This window comes from Bos javanicus, chromosome 5, assembly GCF_032452875.1.
Source record: "Bos javanicus breed banteng chromosome 5, ARS-OSU_banteng_1.0, whole genome shotgun sequence".
Taxonomy (NCBI): domain Eukaryota; kingdom Metazoa; phylum Chordata; class Mammalia; order Artiodactyla; family Bovidae; genus Bos; species Bos javanicus.
Window position 1 is genome coordinate 64,499,661 of NC_083872.1, and position 20,371 is coordinate 64,520,031.

The window sequence follows — 20,371 nt, forward strand, 5'->3', positions numbered from 1 at the left end:
AGCCTGGTGGGCTACAGTCCATGGGGTCGCAAAGAGTCGGACACGACTGAGCGACCTCACTTCACTTCACTTCACTTCAGTACAAAGTTAATAACATAATTCTCACCTAATAGCCACCCTTTTCTCCCAATTAAATTAAAGCTGACTTTAATTTTTTACAAACTGAAATACTCCCTAACCATATCTAACATTCAAAGAAATTCTCAGCTACTTCTTTAACTCAATAGATGTATTTTTTAATATCTATATATTTATGTATTTATTTGGCTCCACAAGGTCCTAACTGTGGCATGTTCCAGGATTGTCAATCTTTATTGCGGGATGCAAAATCTTTTTTAGCTGTGGCATGCAGGATCTTGGGAGAAAATTTAGTTGCAGCGTAGGACCTTGAAAGAAAAGCTATGACCAACCTAGACAGCATATTAAAAAGCACAGACATTACTTTGCTGACAAACGTCCATCTAATCAAAGCTATGGTTTTGCCAGTAGTCATGTATGGATGTGAGAGCTGGACTATAAAGAGCTGAGCGCCAAAGAACTGATGCTTTTGAACTGTGGTGTTGGAGAAGACTCTTGAGAGCCCCTTGGATTGCAAGGAGATTAACCAGTCAATCCTGAAGGAAATCAGAATGTTCATTGGAAGGACTGATGCTAAAGATGAAACTCCAATACTTTAGCCACCTGATGCAAAGAACTGACTCCTTAGAAAAGACCCTGAAGCTGGCAAAGATTGAAGGCAGGAGAAGAAGGGGATGACAGAGGATGAGACAGTTGGATGGCATCACCAACTCAATGGACATGAGTTTGAGCAAGCTCCGGGAGTTGGTGATGGACAAGGAAGCCTGGCGTGCTACAGTCCATGGGGTCACAAAGAGTCAGACATGACTGGGCAACTGAACTGAACTTAACTGAATGTAGTATCTTAAGTTGAAGCAAGCAAACTCTTAGTTGTGGCTTACTGGGATCTAGTTCTCAGACCAAGGACTGAACTCTGTCCCCTGCATTGGCAGCATGGAGTCTTAGCCACTGGACCACCAAGGAAGTTCCTCAATAGATGTATTCTCTTTTTTTTGAAGATTTATATCCCATATCTACATGGATGGCTTTTAAGCAGGTATTTAGGCCAGTAGACTCCAGTTTCATTTATCGTAAGACTGGTTGTTTATATACTCCATTTCACATTCCAAATATCTTCCCATTTTATAGGATGATAAAGTGTTACTATGTTTTGGCTATAATAAAAATGAAAAACATTCAGAACAACAAGGCTTGCCAATTTATATATCTAATGCTTATCAGTATAATCTAAACTTGCTCTATATTAGAACTATTTAGTACAAAACACAGCCCAACCCGTATTCTACCACGTAGCACCTTGTGATGTTTCACTGTATGTGTCACCTTCACTGTGCATGGGGTGCCCAGAGATTTGGTCAAACATTATTCTGGGTGTTTCTATGAGGATGCTTTTGAATGAGATTAACATGTAAATCAGTAGACTGAGTAAAGCAGATTGCCCTCCTTAACATGGGTAGGCATCATCCAATCAGTTGAAGGCCTGAATAAAACAAAAGGGTTGGCCTTCGCCCAGGTAAGACAGAATTTCTCCTGCTTGCCTGCCTTCAAACAGGAACATCAGTTTTTTTCTGCTTTTGACTGAAGCAGAAACACTGACTCTTCCTGGGTCAAGCCTACTGATCTTCACACTGGAACTACACCATCAGCTCTCCTGAGTCCTCAGCTTGTCAATTCACCTTACATATTTTGGGACTTAGCCTCCTTGATCATGTGAGCCAATTCCTTATATTTATATTTACTATGCATATATGTGGGCTTTCCTGGTGGCTCAGCAGTAAAAAACCCACCTGCAGTGCAGGAGATGCAGGTTTGATCCCTGGGTGGGGAATATTCCCTGGAGAAGGAAATGGCAACCCACTCCAGTATTCTTGCCTGGAGAATCCCATGCACAGAGGAGGGTCCATGGGGTCACAAGAGTTAGACATGATTTTGCAACTAAACCACCGTGTCTGTCTGTGTGTGTGTGTGTGTGTGTGTGTGTGTCTGTGTATCATGCTACTGATTTTGTTACTATGGAGAACCCTGACTAATACAGAATTCAAATGATCTCCTATTGACTCTTGCTAAAGCATCTCTCCTAAACAGCTATACATTCTCCAAACCTTTCCCTTTCTTCCCCATCTCAAAAGGTATTGGGATTATCATCCCCTTTCCCCATGTCCCCCAATCCCCACCGCACAACCTACTGGAAATATTCCTACCCCATCTCTAATTATGTAGTTAGAATATAAACTGGCATCTTCTTGAAAATCCTTTCTATCCTCTAGGACACTGTTGCTTGGCCAATGGGAAAGGAGGGACATCTGATTCAAGCTGAGACAATAAAAAGCTACACATACAAATGAGATTTTTTTTTCAATTTAGAAACTGAAAGAGAGTTGACTAAAGTCCCTTTTTACCATCAGCCATGCACAGTAATCAGGCCTAAGAGAACAAAGTAAACACACAGAAGCAAAAGCTAGAGCTGAAAAAAGGGCCCTGCTGATAATACCCAACTCCCTTGTCCCATTCATTCCTTAAGTTTAGCCTCACCTTGCCTCTCAATCTCAGTCACATTAGTAAATAAAGTCTCTTTTTGGCCTAAACTGATCTGAATTAGGTTTCAGTTGGTTGGAGCCAGGAAAGTGAAAAGAAAGTGAAGTCACTCAGTCATGTCCGACTCTTTGCAACCCCATGGACTATATAGCCTACCAGATTTCTCTGTCCAAAATCTATGTCCTGGGGTTTTCCAGGCAAGAATACCAGAATGGTTTGCCACTTCCTTCTCCAGGGGATCTTCCAGACCCAGGGATCAAACCTGGGTCACCTGCATTGCAGGGAGACACTTTACCCTCTGAGCCACCCCTATTGTGTGCAAATCATTATGGAAATTTACATAATTGAACAAGTTAACTTCAAGCGGTTTCTATAATCACTGGATAAATTGATAAACTTTCATAAATTGATATTATTCAAAATATTACATGTGTTCAATATTTGCCCTAAAAACATCACTAACACTGAGGCTACTTAAAATGCAAAGGTTACCCAGGAATACTCTCTCTTTGCTCATGTTTATAAGGGACTTTTTAAATTAGAAAGCACAATTAAAAACCATAATGAGCTCCATGTTATCTGGAGCTTTTAATGTTATAGCATTAAAAATGTTATATTAAAAAATATAATACAGTAATACAAAATTCTATAAAGTGTTGTGATCAGTGAAACTTTCAGGAAAACCATAATACTTATAAAATGGGGTCATCAATAAATATCATTTTGGTATTTATAACTTATAAAACAAAGTTTTAAGTTTAGTATTTTCTTAAACTCATTTGGAGGAAGGCTGAAATTTATTATTTTGTTACAAATCACGGAATCCTTATTATAGAGGGCACATTTATTATGAACCATTAATACACAAGTCATATGGAAATAAACTAGTCCCCAAATTTTTATTCAATAAAATCAATGTTATCCTATTACATAGGAAAAATGATGGCTTTCATAACTAAAATTCAGAGATAAACACATAATCTTTGATAGTCTTTATTCACTAATTTCTAAAGTTGCTAATAATGGTTTTAATAGCTGGTTTATCTAATCTCATTGTATGTATTTTCCTGAATGATGTGTTAAGCAGCACAACTGTGAATAAAGACAGCATGAGAAAGAAGGAAACACACATAATGCACTTTAAAAACAAACTTGATAAGAACTTAGTCATGAGGGGTTTTAAATCCCATCAGGATCATAGTTCCAGGTAACTTTTCTTTTTCACTCATTCGAATTTCACCAATTAGGAAAGGGAATTGGATACACTGAGGTAAGAGAGGAAAAGGAAGCATGGAAAGAGTTAATACTTTTAATGAGGTAATTAAGACAACTAGATGTTAAGAAGTAAATAAGGTAGTAAAAGCTTTAACAAAATATAAGGCTCCAGAGTCATGTGTATCAATTAGATAAGTTAGGTTTTTTGGTGTTTTAACTTTTTCAAAATGCAGAAAATATTATTAGCTTCACTTGCCCAATAGCATCATAAGAACTAATAACAAAGTTCAGTTCAGTTCAAAGAACTACATTTTCACAAATTCTTATATAAACTGAAAACCCTTGATCCTAATGCAGTGTTCCCAATTCCATACCCCATAAGACCTCACAGAATAACCACTCTGTCAAGAAAGTAGCAAAAGAATTACCAGAGAAGGTAGAAAGGGTGTATCTGCTAATAATAATATCCTATTCAGAAATACTTACCCATGTGATTCCTCTAATCAAATAAATATAACTTTTTTTTTTTATTTGGCTGTGCTGGGTCTTATATGCAGAATGTGAGATCTAGTTCCCTAACCAGCTATGGAACCCGGGCCCTCTGCATTCAGAGCATGGAGTCTTAGCCACAGGACCACCAGGGAAGTCCCCAATAAACATGTTTTAAAGTTACAAGTCTCTGGTATTTTGGCACCCTAACAGTGAAATGTTAAGAAAGGTTCTGAGTCCATTTTAAGGAAAACATTTTAATCAAACAGTCTGTCAAAATGAAATCTGAGTTAATATAAATAACATCAATGAAAGGTTTGATGGGAAAGATTAGAATCAGGAGGTCTTAAATACTAAGGTATCTCAGAAGATTAATATAACAAAGAAAAAGACATGGATTCTTCATACATCTCACAATGAAGAAGAGAGGATAAACTGAGAGGATAAATATTATGCTAGTTTTGTATAGATAGGAAGGAAGTCATATATACAAATATACTTGTCTATGTGAGAAATAGATTTAAGGGACTAGATCTGATAGGAGTGCTTGATGAACTATGGACAGAGGTTCATGACATTGCACAGAAGACAGGGATCAAGACCATCCCCAAGAAAAAGAAATTAAAGAAAAGCAAAATGGCTGTCTGGGGAGGCCTTACAAATAGCTGTGAAAAGAAGAGAAGCGAAAAGCAAAGGATAAAAGGAAAGATATAAGCATCTGAATGCAGAGTTCCAAAGAATAGCAAGGAGAGATTAAAAAAAAAGTCTTCCTCAGTGATCAGTGCAAAGAAATAGAGGAAAACAATAGAATGGGGAAGACTAGAGATCTCTTCAAGAAAATTAGAGATATCAAGGGAACATTTCATGCAAAGATGGGCTCAATAAAGAACAGAAATGGTATGGACCTAACAGAAGCAGAAGATATTAAGAAGAGGTGGCAAGAATACACAGAAGAACTGTACAAATAAGATTTTCATGACCCAGATAATCATGATGGTGTGACCACTCACCTATAGCCAGACATCCTGGAATGTGAAGTCAAGTGGGCCTTAGCAAACATCACTATGAACAAAGCTAGCAGAGGTGATGGAATTCCAGTTGAGGTATTTCAAATCCTAAAAGATGATGCTGCACTCAATATGCCAGCCAATCTGGAAAACTCAGCAGTGGCCACAGGACTGAAAAAGGTCAGTTTTCACTCTAATCCCAAAGAAAGGCAATGCCAAAGAATGCTCAAACTGCTACACAATTGCACTCATCTCACACGCTAGTAAAGTAATGCTCATAATTTTCTAAGACAGGCTTCAGCAATACGTAAACCATGAACTTCCAGATGTTCAAGCTGGATTTAGTAAAGGCAGAGGAACGAGAAATCAAACTGCCAATATCCACTGGATCATCAAAAAAGCAAAAAAGTTCCAGAAAAACATACATTTCTGCTTTATTGACTATGCCAAAGCCTTTGACTCTATAGGTCACAACAAACTGTGGAAAATTCTTAAAGAAATGGGAATACTAGACCACCTGACCTGCCTCTTGAGAAATCTGTATGCAGGTCAGGAAGCGACAGTTAGAACTGGAAACGGAACAACAGATTGTCTCCAAATAGGAAAAGGAGTACATCAAGGCTGTATACTGTCACCCTGCTTATTTAACTTATATGCAGAGTACATCATGAGAAATGCTGGCCTGAATGAAGCACAAGCTGGAATCAAGATTGCCGGGAGAAATATCAATAACCTCAGATATGCAGATGACACCACCCTTAAGGCAGAAAGTGAAGAAGAACTAAAGAGCCTCTTGATGAAAGTGAAAGAGGAGAGTGGAAAAGTTGGCTTAAAGCTCAACATTCAGAAAACGAAGATCATGGCATCTGGTCCCATCACTTCATGGCAAATAGATGGGGAAACAGTGGCTGACTTTATTTTTTGGGGCTCAAAATCACTGCAGATGGTTGACTGCAGCCATGAAATTAAAAGATGCTTACTCCTTGGAAGGAAAACTATGACCAACCTAGACAGCATATTAAAAAGCAGAGACATTACTTTGTCAACAAAGGTCCATCTAGCCAAGGCTATGGTTTTTCCAGTAGTCATGTATGGATGTAAGAGTTGGACTATAAAGAAACCTGAGCACAGAAGAATTGATGCTTTTGAACTGTGGTGTTGGAGAAGACTCTTCAGAGTCCCTTGGACTACAAGGAGATCCAACCAGTCCATCCTAAAGGAGATCAGTCCTGGGTGTTCATTGGAACAAGTGATGTTGAAGCTGAAACTCCAATACTTTGGTCACCTGATGCAAAGAGCTCACTCATTTGAAAAGACCCTAATGTTGGAAAAGACTGAAGATGGGAGGAGAAGGGAACAACAGAAGATGAGATGGTTGGATGGCATCACTGACTCAATGGACATGAGTTTGGGTAAACTCTGGAAGTTGGTGATGGACAGGGAGGCCTGGTGTGCTGCGGTCCATGGGGTCGCAAAGAGTCGAACACAACTGAGAGACTGAACTGAACTGAACTGATGTATAGAAACTCTACAGAAAGATACATCAAAAACTGAAAAGAAAGGTTACCTCTGAACCAAAGGACTAGGGGACTAGTGAACTGGACTAAAAACACTTTTCATCATACATTCTTTCAAAAGAATATTTTGAAATATTCTTTTCAAATATTTGGAATATTTGAAAATATGTATTTCCTATTCAAATCAAAAAACAAATTTAAAACAAAAAGCATAAACCATGAATACAAATAATTCTTATACAATTAAAATATGTAAGTGACATGACAAAGATACAAAGAACACTACAGATTCAGGGGACAAAGAGATGGCTTTCATCTACACAGATAGAAAAACTGTAAACAAGGCGATGGCACATGAGATGGGCCATAAATGAAGGCTAGAACAGTTTTATAACAGAAATCATTCCAAGGAAGAGAATACCTGAGTATAGAAACAAAGCTGGAAAGAGATGGAGCATGTTTAGAAAAGTGTTAACGTAGATATGTACCCTATATATAAGGTGCCATACTCTTTTCTATGACTAAATAAAAATTACTCCATGGTTAGCAGCTTAAATCAACACAGATCTATCATCTCACAGTTCCTGTGGTAAGGAGTCTGGGTTAGCCGGGTCCTCTGGTCAGGATCTCACTAGGCTGAAATCAGTGTCTATCAGGGCTATGGTTTCATCTAGAGTGTGGGATCCTCCTCCAAGATCACTGGTTGTTTCAGAACTCAGTTCCTTGCCATTGTTAAGACTGACCTCCATTCTCTTGCTGGTTGTCAGCCAGAAGCCACACTCAGCCCCTTGATGTCACTCCCAATTCCTCACCACATGGTCCCCTCAGTAGGCCCTCTAATGCTACCAAGTATTGAATTTCTTGAACTGCAGGAAAAATCCTTTTAAAAGCTCACCTTATTGGATCAGGCCAGGTTTTTTATTAAAGTGGACTGAGTTGTAACCTAATCACAGGTGTGATGACTCAACATATTCACAAGTTCTGCCCAAATTCAAATGAAAAGGATTATAGAGGAGCCACTAAAGAGGACCATACCAAACAAGCACACCAGAGAATAAGAATCTTGGAGGTCATCTTAGACTCTGCCTAGCACAGATGGTAACAAAAGATAAAAATAAAATCTCTTCAGAACTATACCAAAATTCATCTAAATAGTTTTCTCTCCTAACATATATGCATAATTACGGCTGCATCTGAGGACCTCACCACATTTGGTAACTGTGTCTTCTTTGGTTATTCATGGTACCGTTTACTATGTGGTTGTATTTAACAAGTGGGAATATTTGCCTCTCTTTCACATTCAACATGAACCATCCCTCCCTCTGATTATCATATATTGTACTCCTGCCTAGTTTCTCTGTTACTATTAGATTCATATTGACTTACTAAGGTCTTCCCTCATTCCACAAAGACCCAAAATCTTTGTTGCATATTTCCCCCTCATCGTTGGACTTTATTTTTCTGACCTTGTGTGTTAGTTCATGCTATAAAACTGTTTGTTGGCATTCTATAGTTATCTAGCTTCCACCTTATCTATTCAAGGAAAAAGAACTGCAAATGACACGGCTTTGCAAAATGTCTGCCTAGGGCCATATGGATATTAAGTATACACATAATTAATATTTCTACAATGCTGAATATGATTCTTTAGAAGCACAAGTCTCAGAGTTAGAAATGCTTTTCCTTTGATCTGGCAGCTCATAATTTTTCTCACAGACAAAAATAAAAAGCACTTGCTAGTTTTGCCTGCTGATCTGGAAAGAAAACATTATGTTGACAGACAAAGAAACAAAACACTATGAAAAGAAGGAACACCTTATATAGCTGTTAGTCTCTCATAACAATGTGGCATAAGATTCAAGATCTTTTTCAGACAACTATTACCATTGCTATATTGAGTTAACAAGGTAATCTGTATTCAGCTTTAAATACAGCACTAGTATAGCTGTTTTCTGAGAAGGAGGGATTTATTTAAAATTACTGTTTAATGGAAGAGATGACAAAATAGACTTTGCTAGAAATAATTAAAATTTTAACAGTCTCAGTTCATAAACAATGGCTTTCAACTTTCAAAGAGTCAGACTGTCAAGCCAAGTACAAGGGAATCCACTTTCTTTGATAGCAGCTTTATAGGATAATAATTAATTAAGCCTACAAGTACCAACCAAGTCCCGACTAAATATAAAACACTATCTAGTAGGTAGGTGATGGGGAAGACCAAAAGATTCAGAATGAATCAACCATGAATCCTGCCTTCAGGTTATTTATAATAGGTCAAAAGAAAATCCTGAGGGCAAGATAATCCAGTTTTCTTTTCCCTTTTATAGCAGACACTCCATGATCCCTAACTCTTAGTAATCCTGCCCTTGAGTATGAGCAGGGACTTGTATCTAATTCAAACAATTTGGCAAAGGTGATAGGAGGTAAGTGATTACCTGTATGTGATTATGATTTGTAAGACTGTGGCACTCTTTTTTTTTTAACATTTTTTTAAATTGAAGTATGACTAATATACAAAGTTGTATTAAATCCATGTGTATGGCAAAGTGATTCAGCTTTATATATACATTGTTTTTCAAAGTCTTTTCCATTATAGGTCATTACAAGACATTGGATATATATAGTTCCCTACGCTATATAGTAGGTCCTTGTTGTTTACCTACATATGGTGGTGGTGGCTTAGTGGTGGTTTAGTCACTAAGTCATATCCGACTCTTGCACCCTCATGGACTGTACCTGCCAAGCTTCTCTGTCCATGGGATTCTCCAGGCAAGAATACTGGAGTTGGTTGCCACTTCCTTCTCCAGGGGATCTTCCCGACCCAGGGATCAAACTCGCATCTCCTGCACAGCAGGCAGATTCTTTACCACTAAGCCACCAGGGAAGTTTACGGTAATATTATTACCGAGCAACAGACAACCATATATATCTTCCTTCTTACATGAGTTGAGTTGTCCACATATCATAAGAGGTAAATGCAAGCATTCTAAACATCAGATCACCACTGGCAATATGAAACCCCTAGCTTATACACCAGAATCAGTCACACACTTATACTCTTTGTAAGATTCAAACTCCAATTTGTTGCCAATATTGCCAAAACGGCCAGTAACTTGATTCAACAGATCAAAAACCAAAGATCAGCTGCATATTCTTACTATGTACATTCTCAGAGAGCAAGCAGTTTCCATTTCCTGACTAAATTATCAGAACAAGCCACCAGGCTTATTAAGTACTAAGTATGAGGTATAACTGACAAAATTATAATATTTAAAGTATACAGCATGATGATTTGACACACATAAACACTGTAAAATGATTCTCACCATCAAGTTTAATTAACACATCTGTCACCTCATATATATATATATATATATATATATATATACACACACACCCTTTTTTTAATAATCTTCTTTTAAATGACAATTAGCCCCTGATTTGGGCTTCCCTGGTAGCTCAAACGGTAAAGAATCTGCCTGCAATGTGGGAGACCTGGGTTCGATTCCTGGGTTGGGAAGATCCCCTGGAGAAGGGCATGGCAACCCACTCCAGTATTCTTGCCTGGAGAATCCCCATGGACAGAGGAGCCTGGTGAACTACAGTCCATAGGGTTGTAAAGAGTCATACATGACTGAATGACTAAGCACACACAGCCCCTGTTTGAGGACATCTATTCATCATAAACAAATTAGAGTAAGCCTACATACCATCTGAAGGTTCTTACCATCATTCTCTCAGAAATTCCATCATCACAGGTTCATTGTAGCACAAATATTTTCACAAGAAATTGAAAGGATATATTAGCACAATTTTTTTTCAGGAGCATAAATGTAACTAAAAAAAAAGCAATTAAAAAGATTTATTTTTTATTATTCAACAGTGAGAAAGATACAAAGTACTCGCCTGTCACTGTATTTATTTAATGCTCACTTTTTAAAGAGTAAATTCATTTAGTTACTTGTAAAACACAAAATGTGGGACAAAATATATGCCTAGAGTAATGTAGTTTTCTCCTTTGTAAAAGAAGATACACTATGTTATTTTATTTAATTTTTCTGTGTACAGGAAAAGTGAATCAATAACCTATTTCCAAATGGGCAACTAATTAAATTAACTCTTATTGCATATTAAGAGAGTTGTTTTAATTTCCTCTAATTACACACAATAAAAAAGGCTTTTTGTAAATCATTAACAGTTGAAAAGTACTTTCATTGACAATTTAGGTAGATAAAATATTCACGGCTGTGTGAGAAAATCATTCCTGTAATATTAGTAAATGCATAATCACATTTCCAAAACTAAGGAAATAAAAGCAAAATCACTGGAAAGAATATATACTTACTCTAAATAAATCCTGAGAACATGCCCAAGGATAAGTGTACAAAGCATAACCATAACTCGATTATGTGCCAACAGTGCCTGGAGGTATCTCTCTCTGGATGCCGTTTCTGAACATCTGGGTCAGTCCTATGGCTGAAACAACAATGTCCTAAATAGGGCGTGAGAATAAATGAAATGCACAATAATGTAAACCAAAAAATCTCCTGGATACAAAGGGGCACTAAATGTAATAATGTTTAAAATCAGCATAAGCTAAGCTAAGCTAAGTCGCTTCAGTCGTGTCCGACTCTGTGCGACCCCATAGACGGAAACCCACCAGGCTCCCCCGTCCCTGGGATTCTCCAGGCAAGAGTACTGGAGTGGGTTGCCATTTCCTTCTCCAATGCATGAAAGTGAAAAGTGAAAGGGAAGTCGCTCAGTCGTGTCCGACTCTTAGCAACCCCATGGACTACAGCCTACCAGGCTCCTCCATCCATGGGATTTTCCAGACAAGAGTACTGGAGTGGGGTGCCATTGCCTACAGAAGCCCAAAACAAAACAAAAATATTATAAGGCTTTTGGAAAAAATAGAAAAAAAAAAAAAAAGAAGGGTAAATTGAGAATAACCTACAGATCTCTGACAACAGTGAGAGGCTTTATTTTCTCAGGCTCAAAAATCACTGCAGATGGTAACTGTAGCCATGAAATTAAAAGACACTTGCTCCTTGGAAGAAAAGCTATGACAAACCTAGACAAAATATTAAAAAGCAGACACATTACTTTACCAACGAAGGTCCATATAGTCAAAGCTATGGTTTTTCCAGTAGTCATGTGTGGATGTGAGAGCTGAACCGTAACAGAGGGCTGAACGCTGAAGAATTGATACTTTTGAAATGTGGTGTTGGAGAAGAACTCTTGAGAGTCCCTTGGGCCGCAAGGAGATCAAACCAGTCAATCCTAAAGGAAATCAATTCTGAATATTCATTGGAAGGACTATGATGAAGCTGAAGCTCCAATACTTCAGCTACCTGATGTGGAGAGGGGACTCATTAGAAAAGACCTTGATGCTGGGAAAGACTGAAGGCAGAAGAAGGGAACGACAGAGGACGAGATGGTTGGATGGCATAACTGACTCAACGGACATGAGTTTGAGCAAGCTCCAGAAGATGGAGAAGGACAAGAAAGCTTGGTGTGCTGCAGTCCATGGTCACAAAGACCTGGACACAACTGAATGACTGAACAACAACAGATCTCTATTCTTGCCTCAGTTAGGGACAAGAGTCACATACTGGTCTCTCACCTGCTACTTCTAGTTATGAATAGTATCTGATGAACCAAATTCATGAGCATCTAGCCCACAGTACAAAACAGAGTAGCTTTGTCCTAAAATGGTTATTCTATCCTATTTGCTAGAATTCATTCAAGAGGCCTCTGGATCACTGCTTTTTTCAGACCTGTAATATGCACCAATAATTGACTTAGTCATTGATCTCTCCTACTAAGACATACAATAATATGACTGGCCAGTCTGCCCTAACCCTACACCCTGACCTGCACTAAGCATCTCACATATGCAACAGAATGTCTTAAATAGGCCCTGTATTACACAAAACTTGACAAACTTTTCTATAAGAGGTTTACAAACTTTTCCTATAAGATGCCAGATAGTAAATATTTTAGGTTTTGCACGCCATACAGTCTCTGCAAAAGCTATCCAACTTGATGGCGTAAAAGCAGCAATAGAAAATATGTAAATGAATGGGTATGGCTATGTTCCACTAAAATGTTATTTACAAAAAGCAAACTACAGGCTTGGACCACAACCCATAGTTTGCCAACCCCTGATATGAAAACTCAGAGAACCCACACCTCAAATCTTTCTCAGTCTAATAAGAAGCTAAAAAGTATGCCTTTGGTAGAGAAGAGAAGAAAGACTAATATTTTTTATTCTGTCTTTAAAATACCAAAAGCATATCTAGCTCAGACCAAAGGACTTGTGACACGCTCTGAATGAATAAACTAAGACTTTATGGTAGATGACAGATGATGAAGAGTGAAGATGGTCAATAATTTGAACCAATAACAAATGGTTACTGAAAATCATTGGAATCATAGAAATTCTAACCTAAAAATGTTACATTTTTTTCCTGTCAATATTTAACAACACATACCCTCCCCTCTCCTACTTTTTCACTCCTTCCATTGATTACCTTCTGTGATGACAGATAAAACAAGCAGCTGATAGTAATAATAGCTTCCAACTAATCTCCCTGCTTCCAGGAATGAAGTATCTAAAACACAATTCTGTTCTCTTATGATAAATTGCTAGCTTAGTGATGATTAAGTCTACAGACTCTTGGATCAAAGAGAACTGAGTATAAGTCTAGACCATCATTTACTAGCTGTGTGACCATGGCAAGTTATATAACCTCTCCAAGGTTTCCCTTCTTTATCTACAGAATGGTTATAAAGTAGCAAAAAATTCATAAAGTCATGGTAAGGAGTATATAAGGTAATTCATATAAAGTGTTCATCAAAATACCTGATACATTAAAACCATTCAACAAATGTATATAATATGATTATGGTAACTGGAGGGTTTAAAACAGTCTGCAAATCCTTTGACACTCTTCCCATTGAGATGTAGGATCTATGTGTCCTTCCTTTGAATCAGTCAGCCTTGCTAAGTTGCTTGTAACAATGAGAATGCAACAGAGCTGACAGTGTGATTTCTGAGGCTAGGTCAGAAAAGGCCATACAGCTTTATCTGGTTCTCTTGAAACACTCACTTTAAAGCCACATAAGAAATCCAAGTACCTTGACATTGCCATATTAGAGAGACCCATATAAGCACTCCAATCAACAGATCAGCCTTACACCCACCTGACAATACCTGCTACCAGCATGTGAGTAAGCCATTTTGGTCAACCTTCATGACAGAAACAGGGGAGGAGTAGAATGGAAGGATGTTGAGGAGGCTTTCTACCATGTCTATTATATTATTTCATTTCCTCTGGAAGATTAGTAGACTTAACAAAGGTCCATGATTGGCACTTCATAAATATTTATTTAAAGAATATTTTATGCATCTTTGTCTCTTTACTAGCTCCTTTTCCTCCTTCTCTCTGGCTCTTTCCTGTCAAAAAAAAAAAAAATGTTGCTACTAATTTTTGTTCACTTAATTCTTTCCACCCCACTACAAAATGTAAGTCATGTAGTCTTTCTTACCCTAAAAAAAATCATTCTCTGTTTCTATACTCCTCAACTTACTGGCGCATTATTTTTTTTTCTTCACTGTCAGACTTCAAGAAAGTAGTATGCTCTACCTATCTTCACTGCTTCTTCACTCACTGATACTTCAGCTCCTTGTAAACTGAATTTTCTCTTATCACTCAGCCATTCTCTCAAATGTCCCAGGTATATTTCTTTTGTTCCCAAATTTAGTGCCCTTCTTCCTCAGTCCTATTTTCCCACGATTTCTTTGCTTCATCTAGTGCTGCTGAAGGTTCATGCCTTTGGAAACACTTCTCTTTGTCTTGATGATACTTCTGCTTCTCTGATTGCTTTGTTCTGTCTTTTTTGGTTTTTTTGTTTGTTTTTTGTTTTACTGAACTCTCCTTTACCTTCCCTGATCTCTTCAAATGCAGACAGTCTCCAAGGTTCTACCTATACCATACTTCCTTATCTTTTCTAGCTCTCAACCTCACCTGTCATAATATGCTAGATGTTTCCCAAATCACAAGTCCTTACCTCTGTTCTGTTTTCCAGTCATTAATTTGTAACTGCTAGCTGAATATTTTCACTTGTATGTTCTCTCAAAGCCAATATATCAAAAACTGTCCATATTATTTAAATGCTTTCTTCTCTGTAATCACTCTCTTTTTCAGTTTAACTTGATTGAGGCTTTTGATAGCTAGGTCGAAGATCTATCATGGTAAATGTCATATTGCACTTGAAAATATGAGGGTATTTCAAATATCTTTTGATATTGATTTCTAACATAATTCCACAGTGATAAGAGAACAGACTCTGTAGGATTTCAATAACTTTAGACCATGAGATGCTTGCACCTTCTTTTATGCCTTTGGATATGTTACAGTGTCTCCTAGTTTACAGTCCATGGACACTTGAATAGAATTTGTATCCTGTTGTGTGAAAACTGTATAAATCTTAATGATATTGAATTGGTTCACAGTGCTTTTCAGGTCTACTATATCCTGAAAGTGAGTGAAAATGAAAGCCACTCAGTCATGTCCAACTCTTTGCGACCCCATGGACTTAGTCCATGGAATTCTCCAGGCCAGAATACTGGAGTGGGTAGACTTTCCCTTCTCCAGGGCATCTTTACTTCTCTGTACATTCATTCTATTAATTTTTGAGAGTTTGATATTGAAACTCTAACTAAAAATCTTATTTATCTACTTAAAAATTGTAACATATAGTAGAACTATATGTAACCTTACTGTGTATTTTCCAAGTTTCCTTTAAATGTGTTACCATACTTTTATAATTAAAAAAAAAATTTTTTAAGCTGTCCATATACTCTTCCCTGCCCACCTTCTGGTCTGTGCTAAACTCTGAATGATGTTACCATTCTCTTAGTCATATAGATTCAAAGCTTATGAGAGTCTTTGACTTCTCCCTTTGTTTACTCACCATAGCTTCAGTTTTCCCTACTGGAACTGCTCAGAGAAACTGTCAGCTCTGTAAAGGACAGGACCATAGTATGCTTATTTTTCCTGTTTCCAGTTCCTAGAATAATATCTGGTAGATACATAGCAGGTGGTGTTGATCTAATGGATGACTGATTTTCTTATTGATTTTATCTGTGTAATACCCCTGTGATTGGTATTATTTTTTTAACTTTAATTATCACTGTTTTTATTCTAGTTCAGGTCTCTGTCATCTTTGATTTGGTCTCCTGTAATGATCTCTTAATTACTTTGTCTCCTTTTTTGCAATTTACTGTATATATTATTTTATATATACTTTCTAAACTACAGACCTAGTTATATCATCACACTCTTTAAAAACTTTAGTGACTCATTTCCAAACCTAATAAAAGTTGCCCAGTTTGATTTTCAAGTTCTTCCATGATTTAACCTTAAATAATCTTTCAACCTTTATGTTCTTTTCTTCTTTATTTTTTAAGTAAATAAAAAAGTCAGAATCATATAGTATTACAAAAGAGAAAGGAAGAGACAGAGAAAGAAAGAAAGAGGGAGGGGAGGAGGGGCGAAGGAAGGAAAGAAATCAAGGAAAAAGTATACCATCCTAGCCATAGCAAAAAAGGAGGAGGTTTCTTGGAGACTGAAAGAATGATAAAAAGAGAGGGGGAGGCAAAAGACAGCATTTATGCCAGCTATTTACTTAGACAAACTTAGTACCGTTTTAATTTAGATACAAAGAGACATATTCTCATATTCTGGCTCTTTAAAAAAGTTCTTCCAGATGGTCTCACCTCCCTAGAGTGACAGCACCCAGTGTAGCCTTACACATATTGGGAATTCAATTAAACACTACTGACCATCTGATTGAGAATTCGCAGTCTGGAGTAGCTGACTCAATACAAACATATGGCTTAGTCTCCATCAAAGGAAAAATCAAGTCACTGTATTCACTTCTCCAATGCTGCATCTCCTTTGCAATGTGGGAGAAAACAGAAGTGAACTAATAAAAATAGACCATGTAAAGAAGATCAGGGAACAAACTATAGAATACAAAATTTCTCTAATTTTATCATAAAATCAGTATTCTTCAGCTAATCAACACTGAAATATTTCCTAATTCAATTAAATCAATGCTTACTGAGTACTACTTCAGAATATTTAAAAAGAAGAAGGCACAATCAGAGCTCACGCTGCAAAAAGAGAAGCACAGGAATGATTATAATGTGAGGTTGAATGATTAAGTATGGAAAGTGAAAAAAAGGGAAGAAAACAATATTAAAACATTTTAACCATATAAAGAACCATATGAAATATTCATAGATAGCAAAACAAAGGTTCAGACAGGATAAAAACATTTATCAAGGTCATATAGCAAGTATACAGTAGAGTATAGATTCAAATTCAGGACTGTGCTTGCATGGTAAGTCACTTCAGTTGTGTCCGACTCTCTGCAACCCTATGGCCTGTAGCCCGCCAGGCTCCTATGTCCATGGGATTCTCCAGACAAGAATGCTGGAGAGGGTTGCCATGCCCCCCTCCAGGGGATCTTTCCAACCCAGGGATTGAACCAGCATCTCTTACATCTCCTGCATCGGCAAGTAGGTTCTTCACCACTTGTGCCACCTGAGAAGCCACTAAATTCAGCACTACCTGACCCCAAAATTCAATCTCTCCAAAGGACAGATAAATCATCTCTGGTTGGCTAGTTGGATGGAGGTTTGGAGGCTGGTAGAGAGAAACGAGGAACAAGTTTCTTAGGAAGGCAGCTGTTTCAGGTAGCACCTGGAAAGATACAAACAATTTTGAAAAGCTAAGATGTTAAGGAAGGAGAACAATTCCAGGGTAGAGAGAAACAAGAAACAAGTTTCTTAGGAAGGCAGCTGTTTCAGGTAGCACCTGGAAAGATACAAACAATTTTGAAAAGCTAAGATGTTAAGGAAGGAGAACAATTCCAGGGGAAACAGCTAAGGCACAGAAATAGGGTCAATATTTGCAGAATGTATTTACTTAGTTACTTGGTTCAGATAATCTACAGCACAAACTCTTTACAAATAAATATTAAATTGGATACACATTTTCAGGGCCAAATATTGAGGTTAAGTGATTATGACATTGATCCAGTCAAAAGTCTAAACTAGGATCTCAGCAGTTAAAAAGGAGAGAGGAGACTGATTTGAGAGGCAATATGCAAAATTACTCTATATTTACTCCACATTTAAGGGAGGAAAAGGCAGGGAAGTTCAATAAATGAGCTTGAATTAGGAAGGGAAAACTATCCCTGTCCTACCCCTCTTTACCCTCATAGGCAAACTGGCCCACAGGCAATACCTATCCCACCCGCTGTTTTTATAAATAAAATTCTATTGGAACACAGCCATGTCCAGTCATTCATGAATCATTAATGACTGCTTTCACCTTACAACAGCAAAAAACCATACAGTCAATTAAAATCTAAAGCATTAACTTTCTAGCTCTAGCCCCATACCTTATAATCCACTGTTCCAACTCTTTCAGCAGTTTGTTCTGATCTAAATATGAAGCGTATAAAGCTATTTCTTAATTGATCAATTTCTAAGATTATCATTTTAATTCATATCACAGTAGAAATACATATTTAAAACAGTAATCATAAGGCAGTTCTATTTCCAGTTTTTTAAGGAATCTCCACACTGTTCTCCATAGTGGCTAAACATCACTATGATTTTCTTCATTATTGAACCTAACGATGAAATGTGACTGTTTCCATACTGCTAAGTCACTTCAGTCGTGCCCAACTCTTTGTGTATCCTGCATTGGCAGGTGGTTTCTTAATCACTATCACCACCTGGGAAGTCCAGTTGTTTTCATATTTATAAAAATGTCTTTCTGAAGTTAGTAATTATCACTTCCATCATTTACCTATCACTATTTTGTTCCAAATCCAACACGTTTGTCAACTGTCAATTTTTTTTTCAAATGTTCAAACATACCAAATACTTCATTGTTCCTCTCAAAAGCTTCCACAGTCCTCCATCCTTTTTTCCAATCTAGACCAGTTGCTCTCTAAGCCAAATGAACAGTTATTTTCATAGAACCTCTTTTCTTTGCCCTCCTATATTGAATTCTTTGTTTTCTTCATTCTGTGTCTTTTTCTTTATTGATTTCCTTCTTTGTTTTATGCAAGCTAAACCTTCAGAAGCTTTCTATGAAAGGACACATAAGACATAAAAGCTTTAATCCTTCTATGTCTCAGCACTTCTTTATTCTACCCTCATATCTAATCAATAGTTCGGCTGAATAAAGAAACAAAGCTGAAAATTATTTTCCCTCATAATTCTAAAAGCTTTGCACCCTTGTCTTTTACAATCCACTGTTGCTCTTAAAAGTCTGATGTTATTCTGATTTCTATTCTTCTCTATGTGACTTCCTTCTGTTTTCATTTTACTTTATATATCCTCCACAAAGCTTCCAGGATTTTACTTTAATCCATGATGTCCTTAAATTTTAGCATGATGTAGCTTCATAGTCTTTTCTCATTAATTATGCTAGAAACTTGGCGGGTGGGGGAGTGCTTTTCAGACTAGAGACTTTAATCCTCCAGTACAAGGAAATTTTCTTGTAATATTTCTTTGATAATTTCCTTCAGGCCTTATTTTTGTTCTCTATTTGTATCATTATCCATGGCCACAATAATGACGCCTAACAAAGCATCCTAAATTTCAGTGGCTTAAAATAATAACCATTTATAATCGTTCTGGATTCTACCAGTCAGCTAAGCAGTGCCACTGATCTTGGCTGGGTTTGTTTAGACAGTTCTTTCTGGTCTTGGCTGGGCAAAAAATTTTGTGGTGGCCTGGCCATTAGCGGAATTAAAATGGCATTGCTAAGATTAGGTCTGTTCCATGAGCCTCATCCTCTAGCAGGGCAGCTCAGGCAGTTCTCATGATAATCACAGAGGTTTTAGACAGGAAGCAGAAATGTATTTTAAGCTTCCATATCAAGTTTTCTACTCCTCATTGACCAAATTAAGTCACAGAATCAAGTACAAAGCAAGTATCAGAGAGTACAACCAAAGAGCTTGGATACATGGATTCATATATGGAATTCCTATTAGTTAGATCTCAAGTATGCTGGATTGATCTTCTAATTTTCTATCCTCCTGGCCTCCAATGTCTAGCACAGTACTTCAGTAAATATTTTGATGACTTTAATAACTTGGAACTCAGTCCATCTACATGTATGTTCTCTGTAATCCAAGCTATAGGCTTTTGGTTCATGTTTTTTTCAATGATCATGTAATGAGCTCTTAAAACCCATAAATGGCTATTATAGAAACAGGCAACAGCCTCTAAGGTGACTACAAAAAGAAGATATTAAATGTCAGGTCTCCAGAGTTAGACAGGGGAAGGCCTTTTAAAGGCTGCTCTGATGTACAGAGTCAAACCATATTGTTCCCCCTGGGGGGCAGGAAGCAACAGATGATTAAGATTGGTCAGCATGGGTTGGAAAGAAGACTGTGTAGAGATCCAAGTCCAGAAAACAAGAAATTAAAGTCTCC

At 37.4% G+C, this 20,371-nt stretch overlaps 1 protein-coding gene and 1 long non-coding RNA gene across 6 annotated transcripts in view; both read right to left on the bottom strand.

The window, feature by feature from the left end:
- The window catches only part of LOC133247779 (uncharacterized), a 30,027-nt gene extending 14,479 nt beyond the window's left edge, over window positions 1-15,548 (bottom strand). Inside the window, exons 1-2 of one of the 2 annotated variants that reach the window (XR_009736490.1) lie at window positions 11,187-15,548; window positions 10,569-10,678 (exon numbers count right to left, since the gene is read on the bottom strand). This is a non-coding gene — a long non-coding RNA (uncharacterized LOC133247779). The remainder of the gene's footprint in view (window positions 1-10,568; window positions 10,679-11,186) is intronic. The other variant, XR_009736489.1, reaches the window with a different exon arrangement.
- Window positions 1-20,371, bottom strand: part of ANKS1B (ankyrin repeat and sterile alpha motif domain containing 1B) — a 1,160,119-nt gene that overhangs the window by 1,108,572 nt on the left and 31,176 nt on the right. The window lies entirely within an intron of this gene.